The 22,340-nt window shown below is 40.9% G+C and overlaps 1 protein-coding gene and 1 long non-coding RNA gene across 5 annotated transcripts in view; one reads left to right on the top strand and one right to left on the bottom strand.

The window, feature by feature from the left end:
- Positions 1-22,340, top strand: part of Cblb (Cbl proto-oncogene B) — a 177,326-nt gene that overhangs the window by 26,320 nt on the left and 128,666 nt on the right. The gene's annotated exons all lie outside the window — the stretch shown is intronic.
- LOC116085983 lies at positions 7,575-22,275 on the bottom strand. Its single transcript, XR_004116777.1, has 5 exons — positions 21,954-22,275; positions 21,811-21,843; positions 20,031-20,124; positions 8,351-8,426; positions 7,575-7,774 (listed from the first exon to the last, which is right to left on the bottom strand). It is a non-coding gene; the product is annotated as an uncharacterized LOC116085983 (long non-coding RNA).

Raw genomic sequence — 22,340 nt, forward strand, 5'->3', positions numbered from 1 at the left:
TTCCCTTCCCTTCCCTTTCCTTTCCTAATCTTCTGTCTAAAAAACAGAAACAAAAACAAAAACAAAGCATGTCCTTGATTTCTTCCAGTTTCAAGGTTTTGGTCTACTGAAAAATGTAAATTTCAACTCCATTGTAGAGGAAGAGAGAGGAGAACAGGGATTGCACGTGCTGTTAGCTGACCAAGCCTGTTCCAGCAGATAAGCTGGTATGTACACACACTAGAAAGTTATCTTCTGGCGTGGTTTAGCCTTAAGGCCTCCTTCTTTAAAAATATATCTCCAAGGACTTCAGAGCTTTACGTTCATCTGCTTCATTTTCCTGTATAAGCAGAAGGTAGGAGGGTCTTTAGTCAGGAAGATAGGACTCTTAGTTCCTCAGCTCTCAGTGTGTCCATTGTGCTGAGTCTTTGCTCCAGCTCCTGCAGGGCAGAGCAGGACCGAAGCTGTATCTTGGAGCATCTCCAATCCTCAAGGGCAGAGTCTTTGATAGTGATGACCTTTGCTCTGGAAGGAGACTTTACTGAATCTGATAGTAAACATTCCCTGTGCTCCAAGGCTGACATAGTCACATCTTAGGTTTTGCTGTATATGTGCTGCTGGGAGGACAGACTCCTGCTCACTCACTCACTCAAGGCAGTGAGAAACCTTGGGAGGATTCTCAGGGAACCTCAGAATACGGTGTCAGTGTTTTCTCAGGAACCGTGACTGTGTGAAGTTTCACGTTTTGAGTGCTATGTAAGACATGTATTAGCATTTAATATAAAACCTAATATTTGTATTATGGTGCTAGTTGAAATTGTTAGTAAAATCAAAACCTTGGATTTTGCCACTGTAATGAATAATGAACTCTCTGTATGGGTGACATCTCCCATGAATTTTGGAAATCTCTCTCAAATGATGTGACGTCGAGATGGGCAATGGGAATTTGTTTTTAGGGTTAAGATCTATGCCAAGGCCTCATGAGCCTCAGGCAGGTGCTGCGCCACTGAATTACACTCCATCAGCACAAGTTTTTATTGTGAACCTTTCAGCGTTTGTTGGCTCTAGGTGGAAAATGTAGACAAATGAAAGAAATGAATGTATGCAGATGGGTTCATTTTGTTACACAGTGTTTAGAAGACAAAGAAATCTTCTACTCTTTTAATCATTATATAATATTAACCTGTGTTTCAACTCATAGCTGACTTGCTGGGTAAGAAGAGCAGTGCACAGTGTATTAGAAGTGGTACTGCTTATCTTGTTATCAGGCCCTGGATAGTACAGCAAAGACCTGCTTCAAGTACCTAGGTCCCTTTCCTCTCTGGAGGGCCGATGTTGGCTGAAGGTCTCAGGACGGGAGCTGTGTGTATGTATGTCGTCCTCGTGGGCTAGCACTTGGTTTGTTTGAGTCTGTAACTGCAGGTGGGAGGTGTGTTGACATCAGATGTCTTTTCCAGCCTTTTTTTCAGAAGGACTCACTGGAACCATGCGCTCACTTAAGGGCCGTGACAATTGCTCTTTTCTCATTTTCATGAAATTACTGTTACTAATGCCCATCAGCTGGCTGTTCAGAGCAATGTGTTCTGTTCAAAAAGACTGTTTCTAGCCATTTTCACAGTCCCAAGTAAGTTTATTGATAACTATTTCTTCATCACCTGTTTTGGAGACCCCTGAGTTTGGGAGAAATGTTGCTGGATACCTAACCTTTTTTATTTTCATTTTTTAAATTTAGTCTATGTAAGCAAGGAATCACTTCAATTTAAGGGAACAGTAAGATTTACCTGCGTAACTTAGCCCCTCATTCCATTGGTCACCTTAATCCTCTCATGATTTAAACGGTATGCAGTATGCGGCACCTCCAGAAGTCTATCACCTGAGATCTGGACATCTATAGTTACAAGAAGTATGCCTGCTATTTCTGACCTCTGGCGGGCCTTTAGAGCTCCCTGCTAGTGAAATCACCTCATAAAACTTCCAGGGAGCATTGACTTGAATTGGCTCAGATGAGAATAGAATCCTGAATGCATTCAGAGCCCTTTGCAGTTTACTGAGCCCTGGTGTTGCTCACTAGAGGAACAGGGGCCCCACCCAGTCATGTCATCTAACACTGACCAAGAAGCCTGCTCCTCTGCAAGCTCATTGAGAACATTCAGCTGCAGAGATGAATTCAGACCCCCTTCTCCTCCCCCTCCATACCAGCCATGCAGTTGACTTCTTATGCCTTTCTTTTATTCTGCCCACTTCGCTTTCTTTCTTCTCCCCTCGGAAGTTTCTCTTTCCTGCTTCTGGCCGAAGCTCCCACCCTACCTCGTGCTCACCTCCAGTGGTTCAGTGTTCTCTGACCACTCTGAGTAGACTGTCTCTTGTTCCTCTGACCTGCATAGCCCTAATAAGGGCTATCATGTGACGATCAGCCCTGTATCATCACACATTGCTGTCATGCTAAGTACTTAGTGCCATCATATTACGTGATAATAAATGGTGGCATTTAAAATGTTGAGAAAAGTTTAATGCAAATTTATCTTTTTTTCTCCTCTTTGGATCAAAGAGAACATTGATGGATTAAAGGAAAATGAGAAGGAGCCCTTGAGAGTGGGCAAGGTTCCAAGGGAGGAATAGCCTTCAATTAATTTTAAAGGCAAAAGTCACTTCTGTGTATTCCTGTATAGTATTCAAAGCAGTGTTCAGACTAGGCACATACATATGATAGTTGCTATTTCTCCCAATTTCCATATTATTATTTGGAAATCTTGACTTATTCTAGATAAAGAGCTTCTATTGCTTGGAAAGAGGTAAAAGGTAAAATTTCACATTGGAAACTAGCAAAAAGTCTAAAGTCGATCATTTAGAATTTGTGGGTAAATAATGCCATCTTGGTGAGATTTGGCAGCTGGTGTTGTGATCATAAAAAGAGAAAGAGCTATAAGAATATGTTCTGGGCTGGGCGGTGGTGCAGAGGCAGGCGGATTTCTGAGTTCGAGGCTAGCCTGGTCTACAGAGTGATTTCCAGGACAACACAGAGAAACCCTGTTTCAAAAAAACCAAAAAAAAAAAAAAAGAATATGTTCTGGCGAGGTGTAGGGAAAGGGGGTGCCTCCATGCTGAGGCATCCCTTCCCCCTGAGAGACCAGACACACACCGGTATAGTATAGAATAGAGTACTATGGGGAGGGGAGTTAAGAGGGTAGCAGAGGCAGAGAAAGGCAGAGACAAGGAGAGATTAGAGAAGTAGGGGTCGGCCATGACCACATGGAGAGAGGGGGGAAGGGAATAGAGAGGGGCAACAAAGGGGCAAGAGGCAAGGTAGAGAAGCAGGAGTAAGAGAGAGAGGAGGGGGCAAGCAGCCCCTTTCAGAGGGCCAGGCCTACCTGGCCTTTGCCAGGTAACTGTGGGGAGGAGCATACCTGGATGCTGCCAGATATCTGTGGGGGTGGAATATAGACAGAATGCCAACTGCCTGGGCCAGTTATTTTACAAGAAGGGTGTGTGGGTAAATAAATTAATACTGCTGCTGCATGTTTTGGGGTGCCAGCCATCTTAACTGTGTGTATATTTTCAGGAAAGTAACATTTGTGGAAAAGTTAGAGGTGCTTTTGAATGGAGTGTCCTGGAGGTTTCACACAGCAGCTCTAGCTCCTACTCTTGAAAGAATCTGCATCCCTGCCTCTGCCTGCTCCTGCATCCTGCATGCGAAATGAGCATATTCACAGCTCTCCCAGTCACTGGCTGCCTCTCGGAACCCTGCGAGCTGTTTTCACTTCCTTTAAATTCTTATATTAACATTTCCTTAAAGACTTTTTGTTTCTGTTCTGTGCTGTATTCATGACTCCACATATAGCAGCTTATACAACTGGGGAATCCTCCAAAATGCGCGCTTTCAACATGAATAACATAGTTTTGTTTGGTCTGCATTATTGACAAAAGTACTTGATCATACTCATGGCTTGCCTTGGCAGAACATGGTTGGTTTTCCCTGCATCATTGCAGATACAGTTTCTTGATGTGTAGGATTCTCAAACTTGAAAATTCTGTTAGATGTCAGCTAAAGTTCTCTTGTATCTACTTAGCTTCCATCTCTTATCCCTTTATTCCTTTTAAAAGGCATTCTTGGAGGCTTGGTTCTGGCATTCTTGCTAAATATTCTTACCCCCTCCTTTTCTTCTTTATAAGCAAAGAAGCTTTGAGGAAGATCTGAGGCATTTTATATATTTTAAACGTATAAACGGCCTTTTAAAGGAATAGCTTCTGTGTTCTTCCATCACGGAGCTGACTTGTAACACTTGAAAGGCAAACAGAAGCCTGTGTGTTCTCTGTTATTGTTGCACCCCCTCACATAGCTGTCTGAGTTTGTCAGCAGTTTGTTTTGACTCAGAATGCCAGGGAGGGGGTGGCTTGGTATGTTTTTGTCAGTTATGGCAGTGTAGGATGTCAGTTATCTCAAAGTTACCATTATGCTTGGCTGCTATCCCTCTATGTAAAGAAAGCCTCAACATTGGTTCCTGTTTCTCAGGCCAGTGTTGGGTTTTGAAACTTGCCCTTAAAATAAATGCCAAACTGTTTTTCTCATCTTGTAACCCTGGAGGTCAGAGGCTGGCTCTCTTGTTTCACTATTGTTGCAGTGACGCGCTTGTGGTATTTCCCCAGACTGGTTTGAGAACCTACCTGAACTGCCCTTTTCAAGTTCCCCTTGCAAGCTCTTCTACTGTTGGAGGTGATCTTGTGTATTCCAACAATGTTGGGAACACTCCCAAGTCGACATTTCATTTTGAAAGCGGTACTTTCAGACACAGATGACTCCTACGTTAATTGGTGTGGGGACGTCTGCGGTTGTTGTACTTGACCGAGAGGCAGGGACCCTGGGCTTGAGTGGGAAGCCATTTTTCAAGGGAAAGTGTCCCAGGCAGCCTCTTCTAAGGTCCTTCCTATGACCTTAGAACGCTGATGCTCCCTCAGTTTCAGGCAAATTGTCATCTTTCTCAGCCAGGACCACCAAACTTAGGTAGTAGCAGGAGCTTTGGAGGTGAAATAAAAAGACAAATGCTACTGATCTTAGGCCACCAAGGTTACCATTGGATTTGAGTCAGTGCAGATATCTGCTGGCTCCGATGACTGTCCACTATGTAAAGTGTCTGTCTGCCTTCTCTGCTGTGTGTATGGCTTCATTCTAGCAGCAAGTGCACACGTGTTTACTGCAGCCTGTCTCTTACAAGGGATTAAAATAACCAGAAGGCTGAAATACCAAGCATTTCTATGTAGTGTTTCAATAATTGGAATTCACCCTATGGCAAGGTCAAAGGGTGAGGGTGAGACTGTGTTTGCTGTACTACCTCTCAAGCTATGACTTTTAACTAGGTGTTATTTTAGGAAGTTCCCAATTCACTTCGGGCCAGTGGAGCTTGGGCAGAAGTGGGGATGCACCCCATTTTCATATACCACCCAGCTACTTCTCTACTTGAGCTGGAACTCATGGACTGTAGTTTTAAGAGTGCAAGCATTTTCCTGAGTTTCAGTGTACCTTAGAGTATAATCGGTTTGCCAAAGGCTAAGCTATGTTTGCCACACCCCTCTCTTTTCATTCCTTACAGTGGTGTGGATCCAATTCACGCCCTCAGCAGCCTTCCTCAAGTCCTGACAGCTAACTGACAGCTCTTCTGAATAGTCAGTGGCTAGAATTTCAGCTCTATTTTGTGTTTGTTAGAGCATTGTAGCTGATGGTTTAGAAATTGAACTCCATTGTGTAGATGTACCACAATTTCTGTATCCACTCCTCTGTTGAGGGACATCTGGGTTGTTTCCAGGTTCTGGCTATTATAAATAAGGCTGCTATGAACATGGTGGAGCATGTGTCCTTATTACATGTTGCAGTATATTATGGGTATATGCCCAGTAGTGGTATGGCTGGGTCCTCCGGTAGAGCTATGTCTAATTTCCGGAGGAACCGCCAAACTGATTTCCAGAGTGGTTGTACCAGCTTGCAATCCCACCAGAATTGAAGGAGTGTTCTCTTTCTCCACAACCTCTCCAGCATCTGCTGTCACCTGAGTTTTTTATCCTAGCCATTCTGACTGGTGTGAGGTGGAATCTCAGGGTTGCTACTCAGCTATTAAAGACAATGAATTTATGAAATTCTTAGGGAAATGGATGGATCTGGAGAATATCATCCTGAGTGAGGTAACCCAATCACAAAAGAACACACATGGTATGCACTCACTGATAAGTGGATATTAGCCTAGAAGATCAGAATACACAAAGTACAACCCACAAACCATAACAAACTCAAGAAGAAGGAAGACCAAAGTGTGGATACTTTGTTCCTTCTTAAAAGGGGGAATAAAATACCCATGGAAGGAGTTGCAGAGACAAACTATGGAGCAGAGACTGAAGGAAGGACAATCCAGAGACTGTTCCATCTGGGAATCTCCCATATTCAGTCATCAAATCCAGACACTATTGTGGATGCCAGCAAGTACTGGCTGACAGGAGCCTGATATAGCTGTCTCCTGAGAGGCTCTGACAGTACCTGACTAATACAGAAGTAGAGGCTCACAGCCATCCATTGGACTGAGCACAGGGTCCCCAATGAAGGAGCTAGAGAAAGGACCCAAGGAGCTGAAGAAGGTTTGCAGCCCCTTTAGGACAAACAACAATATGAACTAACTAGTACCTTCAGAGCTCCCAGGGACTAAATCATCAACCAACAAGTACACATGGTGGGACTCATGGCTCCAGCAGCATATGTAGCAGAGGATGGCCAAGTTGGTCATCAATGGGAGGAGAGGCCCTTGGTCCTGTGAAGGTTCTATGCTCCAGTATAGGGGAATTCCAGGGCCAGGAAGGGGGAGAGGGTTGGTGGGGGAGGGGGGAGGGAACAGGGTTGGGTTTTTTTTTTTTTTTTGGTTGTTTTTTTTTTAATTTTCTTTTTTTTTTCTTTTTTTGGAGGGAAAACTGGGAAAGGAGATATCATATGACATGTAAATAAAAAAAACCTAATTAAAAAAGATTAAAAAAATAAGTTGAACTTCTTACACGTTTGTTGTCCTACTTTGTTGAGGGATGTTCAGGTCATAAGGTTTCTCAGATGAGGTCATGGAAGCCAGCTGGGAGTCCGGGAAGACTTCTTGTGAGGAAATACATTGGATTTAATGTTCACACCACTGTTGGGGCACGGATTGGACTTAGGTAGGGAAGTGTACCACAGGGGGCATTTAAGGAAGTGGAGGAGCACTCCTGACTAGGAATCCTGTGAGAACATGTTTTGTTGGGGTTCTCAGTGTTGGTTGTCTCAGCACTGTAGGGAATGGGAGATCGAGGCTCTGGTTCAGGGTGTTCTTTTCCCTTCCTTCAGCCTTGAACTCGGTCTCATCAATGGCAGACATTTGTATCCTGCCTGTTTGCATCTTGAGCTGCAGTGTATCTGTTCTAGTGTAAATGGCAGACATTTGCATCCCATCTGTCCATATCTTGAACTGCAGTGCATCTGTTCTAATTAGCTTGAAGTTGGATGCTACTGGATTACATGTTTGTATTTCACAAGTTTCACCTTATTTGATGCACTCGTATGAATTGACTTTGGAAAGTTTGACTTGCAAATTTTGTGATGTTACTTTATTGTGCCATGAATTAGCTTTTTATTACAGCATGTAGAATATCTTTGGTAATAAACTTTAATAAGAGGAAACGTTGATTTAGCTCTCAGTTTGGGGAAGTCCTAGGCATTGTCCATGAATTCACGCAACTCTGGTGAGGAGCTTGTGAATGGCAATAGTGGAGGCATACACCAGTCTGAATTCCAGTCCTGAACAGCAACAGAAAGAATAGCCGTCACCAAGCTTGTTCTCCTTTGGACAGTCCTTCATGACACCTTAATGGCCACCCTGTAAACTACATGCTCTAGTGGCCTATAGTTCACCCACCTAACTACCACCTCTCAAGCTTTCAGTTTTTATCAACACCATCCACTACTGAGCTCTGATCAGACAGACCCTTAGTGGACTTAAGTCCACAGGGAGCGCACACCATGTGGTTTCAGCACTGTGTTGGTTAAAGTAGACATGTGGCTTTACATTATAGTTGCAGGTGACTTTAGCTCTCAGTACCACAGGGTTTTATGTCTTATTTGAATGTCCTACTGCCTCTTTGTCCTTGTACCTTTTACAGATTTAACTGGCAAACATATCAGAGTCTGTTTCTCTCCATTTATTTGTTCATTGGAGAAACACCTCTGAGACTGGTGGTGGAATGTTTTTAAACTAGTTTTCATCTCTTTTGTGATGCTTTGTAAAGTGGAAATTGTATCAGTGTTACCAGCACTTCCTGTGACAAAAAGCAACCCTTCGAGGCCTTGCAGTGCTGAGTTGATGGAAAGTATTACCTGCAGGGGAGAAAAGTTTCCGGCAGGAAGTATTGCTTCCTCTAGGAGACTGAGTCCAAGGATCAGAACCTGTGTCCTGTAAATAGACGACCTTATTAGGTAATTTTAGAGAACTGTCTGGGAGCTTGTCCACCATAGTTCCTGGGGCCTGTAAGGTAATGATACTACCATAGCCAGTGCTGAGTTCTTTGACATCAGTTGTAGGTCTGCGTGCCAAGAAGGGCAATAGAGAGGTCAGTCACTGCTCATTATTCTCTTCTCTTTGTGTGCTTTCTTTTTAATACCCGAGGAATTAGATTTCCCTGGATTAAATGTCTCAGTGAAAAGAAAAAGCAAGTGAATATTCTTAGTGGTTGGACTTCCAGAGTTTATAGGTACCCCAAGTAATTCCATTTACAATGAGATATTCCTTTAAATCAGAAGCTGGTGTTCAAAATGCTACTGGGCTGTTTTGAACTGGATTTTTAGCAATAACAAATGATTTGATTTCCTTATTAATTTTAATAACTAGAATTTCCCTTAGAGTCAGGGTAATCAGGAAATTTGATGAGGTTTTGAAAATTTGAATACTGTCTCAGACTATTATAAACTCAGATACTCTAGACTAAATGCTGTGACATTTTAAAATTAAAGCAGGTGTTAATTAGCTTTGAGAAGGTTTCCCTTTTGAAGTCATGGCCATGCCACCAAAGTTAGAAGACTGGTTAAGTACCCACAGATCGGAGTCATTCCTGTTAGAAGGAGAGATGGACAGGGTGGGACCTTGTGCTTCCAGGTGTTCTGCAGAATGACGAAAGGCCGAGGACTGCCGTTGGCCTTCCTTCTTGTGACATAACTGTGGAAGAGACCATTTCCCCTAAACTTCCACTAATAATGTGTAATTTGTCAGAAGTGACAAAACCACCCTGGAAAAGCAGCCCACATTTCCAAAGCCCATATTTTGGGAGCTTTATAAAACCAGCCTTTTTAAATTCGAGTTTCTGAATCGCATTAGAGACTATCTTAGTGCCTCTTCTGCAGTTTGAACACTGGGAATGGAAGATAAATTTGATGGTTACTAAGTGGTTTCTTTTTTGTTTTGCTTTTTATTTATTTATTTACTTTTAATATTCAGGAAGACAGTTACTTAAGAATTATAGCCAATGGCATACATTAAAGTTTCAGATCCAGACATATGACAGAGCAGTCCCCAGGAGACTTCTGTTCCTGTGTGACTGAACTGTTTTCTAACATTGAACACCTTCTGACTGTTGCTGTAGATGTTTGTTCCTAGAAAACGTGGTGTGAAATATCCTTTGACCTTTCTGGACTCCTGGCTAAGGCATCTTGTGCCTGCTGAACCCTTTTTTTTTTTAAAAAGGTAGGTTGCATTCACAACTGAAAGTCAATTTAAACAAGCATTTCAGTCAGTTACCCTAAAGGATGATGTGGCATGTCTGTCCCAGGGTCACGGGTGACATTAAACCTGTTAGTGACAGGTGACATTAAACCTGTTAGTGTCCATTTTTCTAGTCTATTCTATGCTAAAAAATATGGGACTCACATAATATTTTTGTTGTTTGTTTCTTGATCTTTAAATATTTCCTGTGGGTGAGAATGAGGGAGCTTACTTCTTGGCTCAATTTATTCAATGAATTCAACATTATTTTATACTGATGAAAATTGCATTGCAATTTCTATTGACAACTATATTAAAGGTTGCTAGTTGCTTTCAAGGTCTTTTTACTGCCTACTCCTGTTCTGTAGGGTGTATTTATACATCCTAAATAAAGAGAATATTTCACAGGTTCAGATAGACCTAGTGTGATCTTGTGACCGCACTCCCTTTTGACCTCCTCGCCTCTCCATTTCTGCCCCTGTCTCTCTCTGACTCTGTCTTTCTCTGTCTCTCTGTCTCTGTCTCTGTCTCTCTCTCGTGTGTGTGTGTGTGTGTGTGTGTGTGTGTGTGTACACATACAACATGGGTGAGTGTGTACATATGTGTGTGGGGTGATATGCACTCATGTACCTGTTTGTGTCAAGCAGAGACTAGTTTGAGTTGGTTGATTTTTTTTCCTAGGAAGGCTCCCTAGTTTGTGTCTTACGATAAGAATTGTCAAGGGAATGTGGGTCCAGGTAGACTAGGTAACCTGTGAGCGCAAGATATCCTCCTGTTTCTTTCTCCTCACAGTACAAGCACACTAATTTTCTTTCCACTTTTTACTTGGTTTCTGAGGTCCTTCCGCTGTGTGGCAAGTACTTTATGGAGTGAACTGTCTTCCTGTCTGTTAACTTCAAGACCTAAAGGGGCTTAAAGGGAGGTGAGGGCACTGACATCCTTTTTCCCATTTCATTATCTCTGCTGGCTAAACTATGAAGGTGATTGACTGTCATCCCTGGATTCCTTAGGGATGACACACGGAGTCTAGGCACTTAATTATCCTGTAGACTCCAAGTGTAGAGTCAGTGTGAAGGAAACAAACACCAGTGTCAGACATTTTGTATTTTGTCACGCACTGCAAAATCTATATGCTCAAATCTGTCTTCATGTTGATGGTGTGTGCTATTTCTATTACATTCTTTGATGTTCAGGTTTCAGATTTGTATAATAATATATGAAAGCATTGTCACATGAACTGTTAAGCTTTAGTAACTGTACCTGACTTCATCAAAAGCAAGCATTGGGTTCATGCTCATATGAATTTTCAGCATTATATGTTGTGATTTTTATTAGACAATTTTATCTAATGTTAAACCATTTGAAGACTACTTTCAGTCTTGATGGATTTAATGGCCCAAGTGAGGTTAAGAAGGATGGTGTCTACCTGCAGTCAAGATTGCCTGTCTTTGCAGTCTCTATTTTTCTGTTGCTCTGCCTTCCTTTCTGTTCCTGTATGAACCTTTCCTTTCCCCCATGTTCATTGTGTTGGGGAGTGGGAAGGGCTGGTATGCTCTAAGTGGCTACTTCACTCATCAGACTTAATAGAGGCCAGGTGCCTGGCAATCCTCCTGAACACACACACACACACACACACACACACACACACACACACACATACACACACATACATACACATACACACACACACACCCTGATCAAATTCAGTCAGCTGCTTCAGGAGCTTGTGGGCTTACATTATAATAGATGGAAAAATGCCCCGTGCTTTGCAACCTTTTAAACTAAGTAATAACATTTACGAGAAATTGTGAATGTTATGGGAACTACTTTCCATGTGGGAGATGACTACTAAGAAAAAAAGTTTCCTAATGATGAATGAGATTTTTCAAAAGCACAGTTTGGTTTGTCATCTTCAGTTCAAAAGGCAACTTACATCATCTCACTGGGGAGCAGATGTAGTAGCTAAATGTCAGGGTAGTTCCCCAGATTATTTAGTTGTATTTTATGACATCAAGAGACAGTGCCCTTGGTAGAATCATTGTATAGCACACTTTAACTTCAATGTGGATTGTCTTAAAGGAGCAGAGCATTTTACTGGTGTCCTTTCCAAGCTGTATGTTTGTGGCTATGCCAAGTTCTGCTACATCCTGCATGCATAGCTGTAAGGGCCTACAAATACCAGACTCATGCCTTAGCTTGGCTATGAACACATGTAGTCTTCCTTGCAGTGGTCTAGCCATATTTTGTAATTCATTTCCTATATGAAAGGGAAAGTAAAAGGAATGTTTTCTTTCATGTGGATATGGGGAACCCTGAATACCAAAGCTCATCTCTTCTGATCCTGGATCAGTTTGGGGAGTCTCTGCATTTGCTAGTCCACTCTTGCTTTCCAGGTCATTTTCAGAACTCTTTAGTGTCGTACATACTTGATATTAGCAGGCATGTTCTCACTACACTTTTTCTTTTTCCCCTCTGTCATTGTTATCATCATTCTAGGCAAGTGTGTAGTTTACCTGGAAGGTACCAATGGTCAGAAACTTTTACCATTGATCCATTCAGCCCTCCATACATCCATTGTGTTACCTGAAATCTCTAATTCCAGATTGACGTTCCTCAGACACACTTCCAGTCATTGTACATCCCTATTTACTTATTTATTTTGTACCTGGAACCCATTTTAGACATCTTGAGTGTTTTTTTACTCTATGCCACTCAGTGTTTGGTCTTTTAGGTTTCCCAGGTTTCCCTCAGATGTTTTCTCAGTTTGGATCCATTACTCATGGGCCAGGCCAGTCTTCCTGGAAGCGTTCTAACTGTGTAATTTGGGTAGTCTCCTAACTCTCTCAAGTCTCAGGGTGTCCTTACTTCAGAGTGGGGCATTATAACACTCAGCATAATGCACATGGGAAGATTCAGAAGGATACTGATACATGATTTGGTAGCTTTCTGAAATAAGTGACAGTTGCTTTTACCCTCAATATGACAATTATTTGGAAGAATAGAAATAGACTAATGAATAAAGTTCATGATAAACTAATGAAAGAGTAAAGTATGGATTTGATATTACAGAAAATTCATGGGGCCAGCAGATGTTCCTAAGCTGTGAAGTGACATCACTTAAAATACTTTAAAATGGTGATTTAAATGGTTTATATGGTGATGGTAAAGGTCAATCACTAATGTAAGAAATACTGGATTTTACATTGAGATGTAGTGCTATTTCCAGGTTACCATGTCTTATTTAGTATTTTATCTCCTCCTAACTGACACCACATTTCAAGCTGCATTATTGCATCATTTTATTACTTCTTAACAAGTGTCCTGAAGAAATGATCTTATGTATGTAGCGACTTTTAGTGTGTTCACTTCATGGTCAAGAAGATGATGGAAAATTAAAGTTGAATCATTTTAACTTTCTAGAGTGTTTGTGTTTGTTGTTTACTTAATTGAAACCAGGTCCTTAAGAATTTACATTTTATAAAGTTGCTTTTAACTTTCAGGAGTCTTTATGTCCTAACTCTCTCAAAGACATGATTCAGGGTTAAGTGAAAAAACTAGGGCCTCCATGCTGCTGCAAAGCACAATTTATATCTCGGTAAAGTGAAGGGTGTGAGGTCACCTCTTATGGTGACGTCATTCTTTTGATATTAATGCTTTCCTGTTTTAACAACCAGACGTGTAAGTCAAAGGCAGATCAAAATGTCCACTAATCACAAGTCACCAAGCGCTTTGTACTTTTCACGCTATGTCACAAGAAGGTGTTTGACTCTAAAACCCGAAGCCAGCTTTTAGATGGCCACAAGCTTCTAGGTTGTTTATTTGCCTCACTCCCAGATTGTTAAAAATGAATTACTCTTTGTTTGCCTTTTTGTGTACATGTGCATATTTGTGGGTTCATGTGCATGGCCGTATGAAGGTCAGAGGATAGTTTGTGGGAATTAGTAGTGCTCTATACCATGCATTCTGGGCACTGAACTCTGGTTGCCAGGCTAGCTAGCTCTTACCCCTAGAGTTTTCTCAGTTTGTTTGCTCATTGTGTTCGAGCTCCTGCATAGACATTGGAGGAGAAGGCTAGCCACACAGCGTGTACCAGACTGCTCTAATTGGAGTTAGTGGTGGGGTCCAGGACGGACGGAGCTCCTGAGCACTCAGGTGCTGTGTTTGGCTCTGCCATTCCTAACACTTCCATACGGAGTGGGCACTACTGTTTCTGGCTGTAAGGTGGAAAGTGAAGTTACCCTGTGAGTAGCTAGACTGAAGGGGAAAGCTGAAGGATATCCCTGCCCTTACTGTGCTGTCTGGCCCACTGTGTGGGAGCTCTCCCCTTCCTCTACATTCTGCCCAGAGTCACACAGTTGGCTTCTCGATCCGGTTTTAAAAACTCTTTACCAGGAAACTACATGTGACTTGGCATAGACTACATGCTGGGCACCAGGCAAAGTCACAGAAACATAAGACTGAGAGGTGAGGGCAGAATTCACAAACTGCCCAACACTATAGTTTTCCAGAGCCAAGGATATGCTTGTGGTATTTAATCCTCTTAGGACACAAATCTGTGACATTTGAGCAAGGTTTTAGGTACATATTTGTAAAGTTGCTTGCATGGCAGAGTTCCATTTTCTCATGCAGAAGCAAAAGAGGCACTTGGTATTTGAATTTGCATCCCCGGTATGACTCCACGGATATCATACCCTCCAAGGTCTCTTCTACATAAAATTGCCTTGCAGAGAGTGAAGGTTAAGCACTCAGCTCTTCTTGCTCTTCCCATCCTGAGGGCATGTGAAGGGCTACAGTGGAAGCTCCAAGGCCATTGTAAATCTGGAGCCAGGAGCTGCTGAGGCACAGAAAAAACACACCCGTAGGCTTCAGGCTGGGACTGTGTTAATCACCAGCTTCTCGGGAGGACAGAAAGCAGAAGTGGGACAGAAGCTGTGACCACAAGTATAACATAGTTACGGTGCAGGTGAGGGGCATGCCGATTGCTGGAGGGTCTAGAATCAGAAGGTAACAGCACTGAGGGAGGTGGCCGGTAGGGAACACTGGAATTTAGATCTCAAAGAGTAGAAGATCGAAGAAGCTGTGTACTGTGTTTGTATTTGGGTTAGAGAATTTCTGTGCGTAGAGGACCCAGGCACATTGGAGCTCAGCATAAAAGGTCAGTTGCTGCTGAAAACAAAGAGTTTCCTCATAACCCAGTCAAAAAACACCCACCTGTTCCTTCTCAGCAGCATGCATGGCCCCATCGGACTGGCAGTGGGAAAAGTCTACAACTCTACTGGCCGGCAGTCTCAGAATAAGTGGATTGATTTGAAAGTAAATTTAGTTAATCAGGTAACGTGAAATTTCCCAAGTGTTCTTTAAACTGAGCCCCCTTCCCTCAAATTTCTCACATAATGTTATATAGTTTGTGTGTAGCTAACTGTGGTAGCTGCTGATGGGAATTAAGATCTAGAAGGAAGCAGATGCCTGCCATTGCGTCTGGCTAGCTCAGTAGAAGTCGCTTAAGCGGTACAGCTGTGTGGCCTGAGAGGTAGAGGTGGCATCAGGCCAGGGGACCGACTGTTTCAATGGCCTTCCTATTCTGGTTGTATTTTGTCAGTGACACCAGTCATAGCCAGAAACAGCTGTTTCGATGGCATCCAGACAGCCTTCTATTTTTAGGAGAAGCCGGGAGAATGTCAGAGGTGCTGGCTGAGTTACCTGCCCTTTTGTAATGGTATAAGATGAGGCTGCTTAGAACCTCTGCCCTCTGTCATTTCACTTATCGAATTCAAGCTCAGCCTTTTAATTTTGGCACACTTAAGCTCTGAGGCTGAATAGGCCAGTGAACCGGTTCTATAAACAAGGACTTTTCTGAGCCACAGATAGGAATACAAGAAGTACAAAGATCGTGTGTCAGCCAGCATTCGGTCTGAGAGGAGAAAGACTCCAGAGGCATCTCTGCTCTGGAGGAGCAGTTCTGCATTGATTTAAGAAGCCCCGACATTACAGAGAACACCAAATGCTGAGAGTGTGGAGAAAGCAGCTGTTCAGTTCTCTAGATAGTGCTACTGTGCAAGCTTTAACTATGTTATATGTTGATTAAGCAACTGGTTATATTTCAACAAAAATGCAAGATGGAAAAGCAAAACAAAATAGAATGTTTGGGAACAAAGGATAACTGTTGACTAGGAAGATGTTTTCATTGGAGGCCATGCTTTCCCATCTTATCAAAAGGGTCCTTGTTTTACCCCGACTCTACTCTAAACTCAGTAAGTTTGTTTCCTTTGGCTCTGAGTGTGCCTGAGCAGGTATTAGCCTCCCAGCTTGTAACTGATTGTGAACACTGTTTTAGTTTTCCTTTTCTTCTTCCAAGAGAAGAGAACCAAGTTATACTCTTCCAAAATAGCTCTGCTTAGGTGCAGAATCTTGACCAGCTAAGTTGGGCAAGATGCAGTCTGTTAGGATGCTGCCGGTCCTGAGAAGGGGACCTTAGTCATGGAACGGTTACAACTGCTGAGGCACATCCTTCCTTGCTTTTGTCTTTCCTGGAGCACCTTTCCAGTGGCCACCCATTTAGAGATGCTTAAAGTTATCCCATGCAGAACTGTTATCATGTCTTTGACGGAGCAAACGCCCTGTGTACACCTTGTGTTCAAAGAATATATATTTATATACAAATGCAAAAAGGAGAAAACATAATTACAGGTAAAAGTATAAACTAGAGTTTATATTGTGGAAAATGGAAATTGATTAAGCACATTATGTATGGTTTCATATAGTGAGGCATCCTTTTGTTATTATAATGAGCTTTATATGTTGCTCTGGAACTATCATGAGATTGTTAAGCGAAAAATAAATAAAGCGAAATCCAGGAGAGTGCATTTGTTAGAGTAACACTGAGAGTCTATATGCATGTCTGCTCATGATTGAACTCAAAAATGAAGTAGGAAGAAACAAAGTTAGGATCTTGGAAGTGAGCTATTTTTGTTGTCAAATGGAGAAAGAGAGCCTGATCCTAGAGCTCCCTCTTCCTCAGTGTTCCCTAAGCCTACAAAGAAACGTGAAATGACAGAAGTGAAAGGAAGAGATTGAGAATGAGTCTAGATTTTTTTTTTTGGTGTTATTGTTTATACTTCAGTATTTGGAGACAGCCATGGTCACTGTTTGGACAACTGCAGTGCTCTCCAGAGCGTTTTTGGAGTGTAGTGCAGCTGCAGTCTGGGAGCTAGCTCTTCTGAAATGTGTCAACTTTCCCTGCAAAAGTTCCCACGGGTCTGTACTGAGTGTGAAACTTTAATAGCCGTTTATAGACGTCTGTGTGTGTGTGATGGGGAATTATAAAGTCAGGAAAGTACTGACTGGTTAGGTCATTTTCTCTGATCCCTGAATTTTAAGAAATTGAATGAATAAACTATAAATTGTTTGTTTTGCATTGAAAGATTATCTGGATCTCTAAAGCTAGTGGGCCATCGAGTGAAAAAAAGTATATGTTCATACACTTATGTACTATATATGCATATATATGTATAGTATGTGTATATATACATATGTATACATTCATACACACACACATATATGAATGACTTTGGTTATAGAATGTTAGTGGAATCTTTTGAAGTATTTTTTGTGTGAATGTATTTTATGTTTTTACATAAGAACTAGACCAAGAATTGAATCAATTTTCTTCATCTGCTGTAACGAGGAAAATTGAAACATGACATTTTTCATTTTTTGGCATTTTCATATAAATGTATATGGAAGTATTGTGCAGTATGGTGTCTTGTGATACCTCATAACCAATCACTTCATGTCCTTATTAATATATCTATGAATTTCCATTAAAAAGGTTAACATTTTGGGAGCTAAGGATGGCTTATTGGGTGAAAGTGCATGCTGTGAAAGCAGAGGGACCTGATTTTAGTTACCTATATAAAAGCCAGTATTAAGGGTAGGGACAGGAAGACACAGGAAGGTCTCCAGGCTTGGTAACTGCTTACACTAACTGAAATGGTGGTGAGTGATAGAAATCACTTGATATCCCCCTCTGGTCTCTGAATGTGTATACAGAGGGGTGCATACCCACAGACACATTTGGACATATACCACACACACATATCACACACAACAAACATCAAACACAAGCATGCATACTACACACATTACAGTTATCACATACAACACATATTACGGTACATGCACACATAACACATATATTACATACATCATGTCATATACACATCTCACACAATACAAATGAACATCATATAGACATTACACACTGTACACATATTATAAGTCTTAATCACATACATATCACATACATATATCACACATATCACATACATATATCATACAATCACAAATATTGCACACATATCACTCATGTCACAAATATTATGCACATTACATATATATGTATGTATATACACCCACATTATACATGTCACCCACAACAGACATATCATGTATCCCACATACATATCGCAAACACAGAGTTCAAGTTTTAATTTTATAAAATTAAAATTCCAGTTTTTTTCTAGGACAGATCAAAATGGAGTTACAAGTATCAAAAATAGACAATGAAAGTCCAAGATTTTTTGCAACACATGAACTTTCATTGTATTTCTGCCCATTCTCTGTACTGGATTTAATTAGGTTTTTTGCTCTAAAAAATTTTTTCAACTTTACCCTAAAGAATTTTGTTTTGTACTCCCAGGTTTTCTATTTCTAGTTTGTGTGTACTGGAAATTCACAGATATTAATTATAGACAGGTTTAATACAAATGCCCATTGTAGTTTTCATCTGTAATGAGTGGTTTTCTTTAGTCACCACAAGATGAAGAAGGGGAAGCCAGGGAATGGACACAGGACTTAGTGACACCCCCACAGACGTGATGATTCTGTTCTTTTTTTATGATACATATTTTTCCTGGGTTCAAATGAAACATTGCTCCCACTACTTAACTCTGTATGCAGACAAAACACTCATGAGCATGAAATAAAATAAGTCACAAGATTCAAGAGAACTTCACTCTAAAGATAAAGTTTTAATTTAGAAATATAGTTCTGTTACATACAATAGGAAAGAGAGTATTAATGTGACTGTGTAGCTGTTGGGTACCCTGTCTAGTGACTGACACTGAAACAAAGGGTGGCCTATACTTTGATGATATTTTATTTTATGTCATTGAACGCAAAACCTGGTTTATAGTATATTTCTGTAAATGGGAGTTGGAAGTCTCCAGAATTATTAAAACACACACACACACACACCAAACAAACACATAAAACTGAATTGTCTCTGTATGTCCTACTTCTTACTTTCACCCCACATTGGATATTAATGAATCTGTTAATTTGATTTTTTGAGGAACTTCCTGCCCTCACTTACAGTAATCACAATTTGGCTGTATTCCGTTGGTACATGAAACTAAACCTAGCCAAATGATCCCTAATGTTTTAGACGACCAGAAGGTCGGTGGTGGTAGTATAAATGCTAATACAGTGGAAGGATTTCTGCTTTGTAGGTCTACATGTTGTGAAATCAAATCAGAGATAATGGAGTTATCCCAGCATTTTGCTTTTGCCAATAGTCTTGTTTATTAATCTAGTGATTTTCTCCTATCAAAAAAGAAAACAAAACTGAACAATTGACTGGCACAGGAGAAGTAGTTGCATCTCTCCAGATGAAAACTCAACACTCTACTTTTCTTGGCATACTTTATAGCCTGCTAAAGATTCTGAAATCATCGGAGGAGTTTAAATAGCTTAATACTTTGGTCACTCGACAACATCTCTTACCTAAACTCACTTTTCTCTTCTAGTACATTCCATTGTAGAAGGTCCTCACCTGGACAAAATACTTATGTTGAAACATCAAGAATGTTTGCTTCCGTAATAAATGGGCTAGACATACTTACGGATTTAAGTAGTGAAATATGGCATTTGCATCAAACAAAACAAAAGAGAAGCAACTTTCTTCGGGAAACTGACAGGGTATACTGGCAGATCCTTATGCTCTGGATCTAGCTTGTAAGGTTTCTTCTTCATCATGTTGTGATTTTCTCATTTTCTTCAACGATCATAGAAATGTTAAGGCACATAAAAGCTTTGGGTAGGAAAAGTTGAGTTTTGTTCCAAACTGAGATTGGAGGTTACCTTGATTTTGTGCAATTGTTCTGCTTTAAAATCCAACGAGTGATAATAATAACAATTAAATAGTAATGGCTAATTATCCCAATAGCTACAAACGTAATCAAAATGTATGTTTGAATTTCCCTTGTAGGCAGACTTCCGTGTAGTTTCAGTACCACCCCTTACCTTTCCCATCTTAGTAACCCAGACCCACAGGATTGTCCAGAACGATTTGCAGGAGGCTGTCTGGCTGTGTCTGTGTTCTCCGCTGAACAGCTGCCTGATGTGAAGGAGGAGAGAGCAGATTGTCACAAGGGGGGCTGGCACCAAGTAGTAATGGCTTTACCAGCGTCCAGCAGGGATAGCTGCTATTTTTCCCCAAGTGCTTCTAGGTTAGCCCACCCATGACGTCCTAGTACTGATTCTACACGCACTGCAGCTTAGCTCCCGAAAGGTGAACCTCTCTCCACAAAATTACACATTCTCTACTATTTCTCTTTAAATTATAAATGCACTATTGCTTTTGGCCCTGCGGGGCATAATTTTATAAATCTTGAAAAATTAATTTCTGTCTAGCTTCACTGAAGAATAATTGACAGTTAAAACTAATTTGCAATTTTAATTTGAACTCATTTTATAGTAAAGAGGAATATGACTATTTACAAGGAAAAGGAAAGATGGTTTTTAAATGATTTTTCTCAAAATACCTGTGCTTATAAATTCTGTTGTAAATGTGCTGAAGTGTGATTCAGGTGTTGCTCTCGGGCTAGGTAAGAACTTAAGTTATTCAGTAACATTTATCTGTAGAGTGAGTTTTCTTTTATCCCCATATCTGGAATTACCACTCTTTAAAGTTCTTTCCTCTATGAAACAAGGCAGGACTAAGATAAAGTTCTCGGAGAGACCCAAGTTGGAGGTTGTTTGATTTGGTTTATTTCACTTCCTTACGTTTTGTTTGCATTTGTGACTATGAATTGAGATATTTTCTAGACTTTTTCTTAATGACTTTGTTCCAGTTATTCCTTTTGGAGAAAATGACTTGCTGTTGTTTCCTTCTCATGCTTATTTATTTGCCAGATTTCACCTATCTCAAAACCTTGTTCCAAGATGTTAGCTTTAACCATCATTGGAATGTTATTGTCTTTGATTTAATACATGTGCTTTTATCCTTCACATCATCCTTGAAAATGCATCTCAGTTTTTAAATAGCACTAAGACATAAAAGTTGATGACTTTTATTTATATTTTCTAGAGAAAGAAATTGACAAACTGGCCATTTAAGTGGCGATTCAGTTGGAGTAAGAAATTAGGTCTCTGACATTAAGATCTTGAGTGTATTTAACACTGTCATCAGGGGACAGCTCAGAGGTTATCTTACATAAGACTCTTGTTGGAATGGGAAGAACAAAGAAGTGTCTGCCATTGGCTCTTCATGCGTCTTGTCCAGGTTTCCCTGGGTTCTTAGTCCATGGCAGCTGTCTTCTGGAGGACTCTCCTCTACTTGCAAGCAGAGGTCTTGCTGCTCTTCATTTCCTCCTATATTGAAAACTATGAACTATGTCTCTCAGCTAGCTCTGTTTGTACTGGCTCAGAAAATTGAGTTTTATCAACTTGGATCTGTCTCAGAATTGCAAGGAAAGGCCTACTTTTGGAGCTGCTCGGCGGGGCTCCTCTGCAGTTCAGGGAAAAGCCTAATTAAGGCTTCCTGAAACTGCCTTTTAATCACTGGGATTACTGCGAAAAAGGAACGTTTCTAATCACATACATATCTGCTAATGCTTTTCTTCTGGTATCTGATTACTTTGATAATAAAAAGTAGCAATAAAGTGGAGAGTTAATGGGTTTTAAACATGTGGCTTCTGAACCATATAAGTTGTGGAATAGGTACGTTTACTGAGTCCAATAGAGTTTTAAACATAGACTATGAAGAATGTATCACATATAGTAGATGAATAGTCAAACTCACCCAATGTTTCCTGGGAATTGGAAGCTCTTATATCTAACAGAAAGTACAAAGAAATTAAAATCTTATTTTATCTTGCTTTTTTTTTCTGGGACTGGGTTTTCAAAGCAAAGAAAAACAACAACAACAAAACCAGAAAATCCCACCTTCCTCCTATGTTCCAAATGAAGTGCTTTGTACCCGTAAATTCTCTCTTCTCTCATAGACTAGTTCACATTCTCTTGCGGGCACATTGCTGCTCAGTATGTAAGTGACTTGGACATTGGTGATTCTGCTCTGTGCCTGCAGGTGATCCTTCGCTTCTGAGTGGCTCTTGTTTTCTGAAGTGAGTTACAGAAAGTCTCTTCAGATGTGAATCCTGGATACCTAGAGTGAAAAATTAACCGCCTTAAACAAATCTGTCCCACACAGCAATACTCCCCTGTATTTTAATGATAAAACTCTGCTGTTTTCTCACAAGGGAGAAAATAAGGTTACAGGCCAAGAACATGCCGTCGAGACTGTTGAGACATTCAGTTGATGTCGATGAACAA

The sequence above is a fragment of the Mastomys coucha genome, unplaced genomic scaffold, assembly GCF_008632895.1.
Source record: "Mastomys coucha isolate ucsf_1 unplaced genomic scaffold, UCSF_Mcou_1 pScaffold12, whole genome shotgun sequence".
NCBI lineage: Eukaryota > Metazoa > Chordata > Mammalia > Rodentia > Muridae > Mastomys > Mastomys coucha.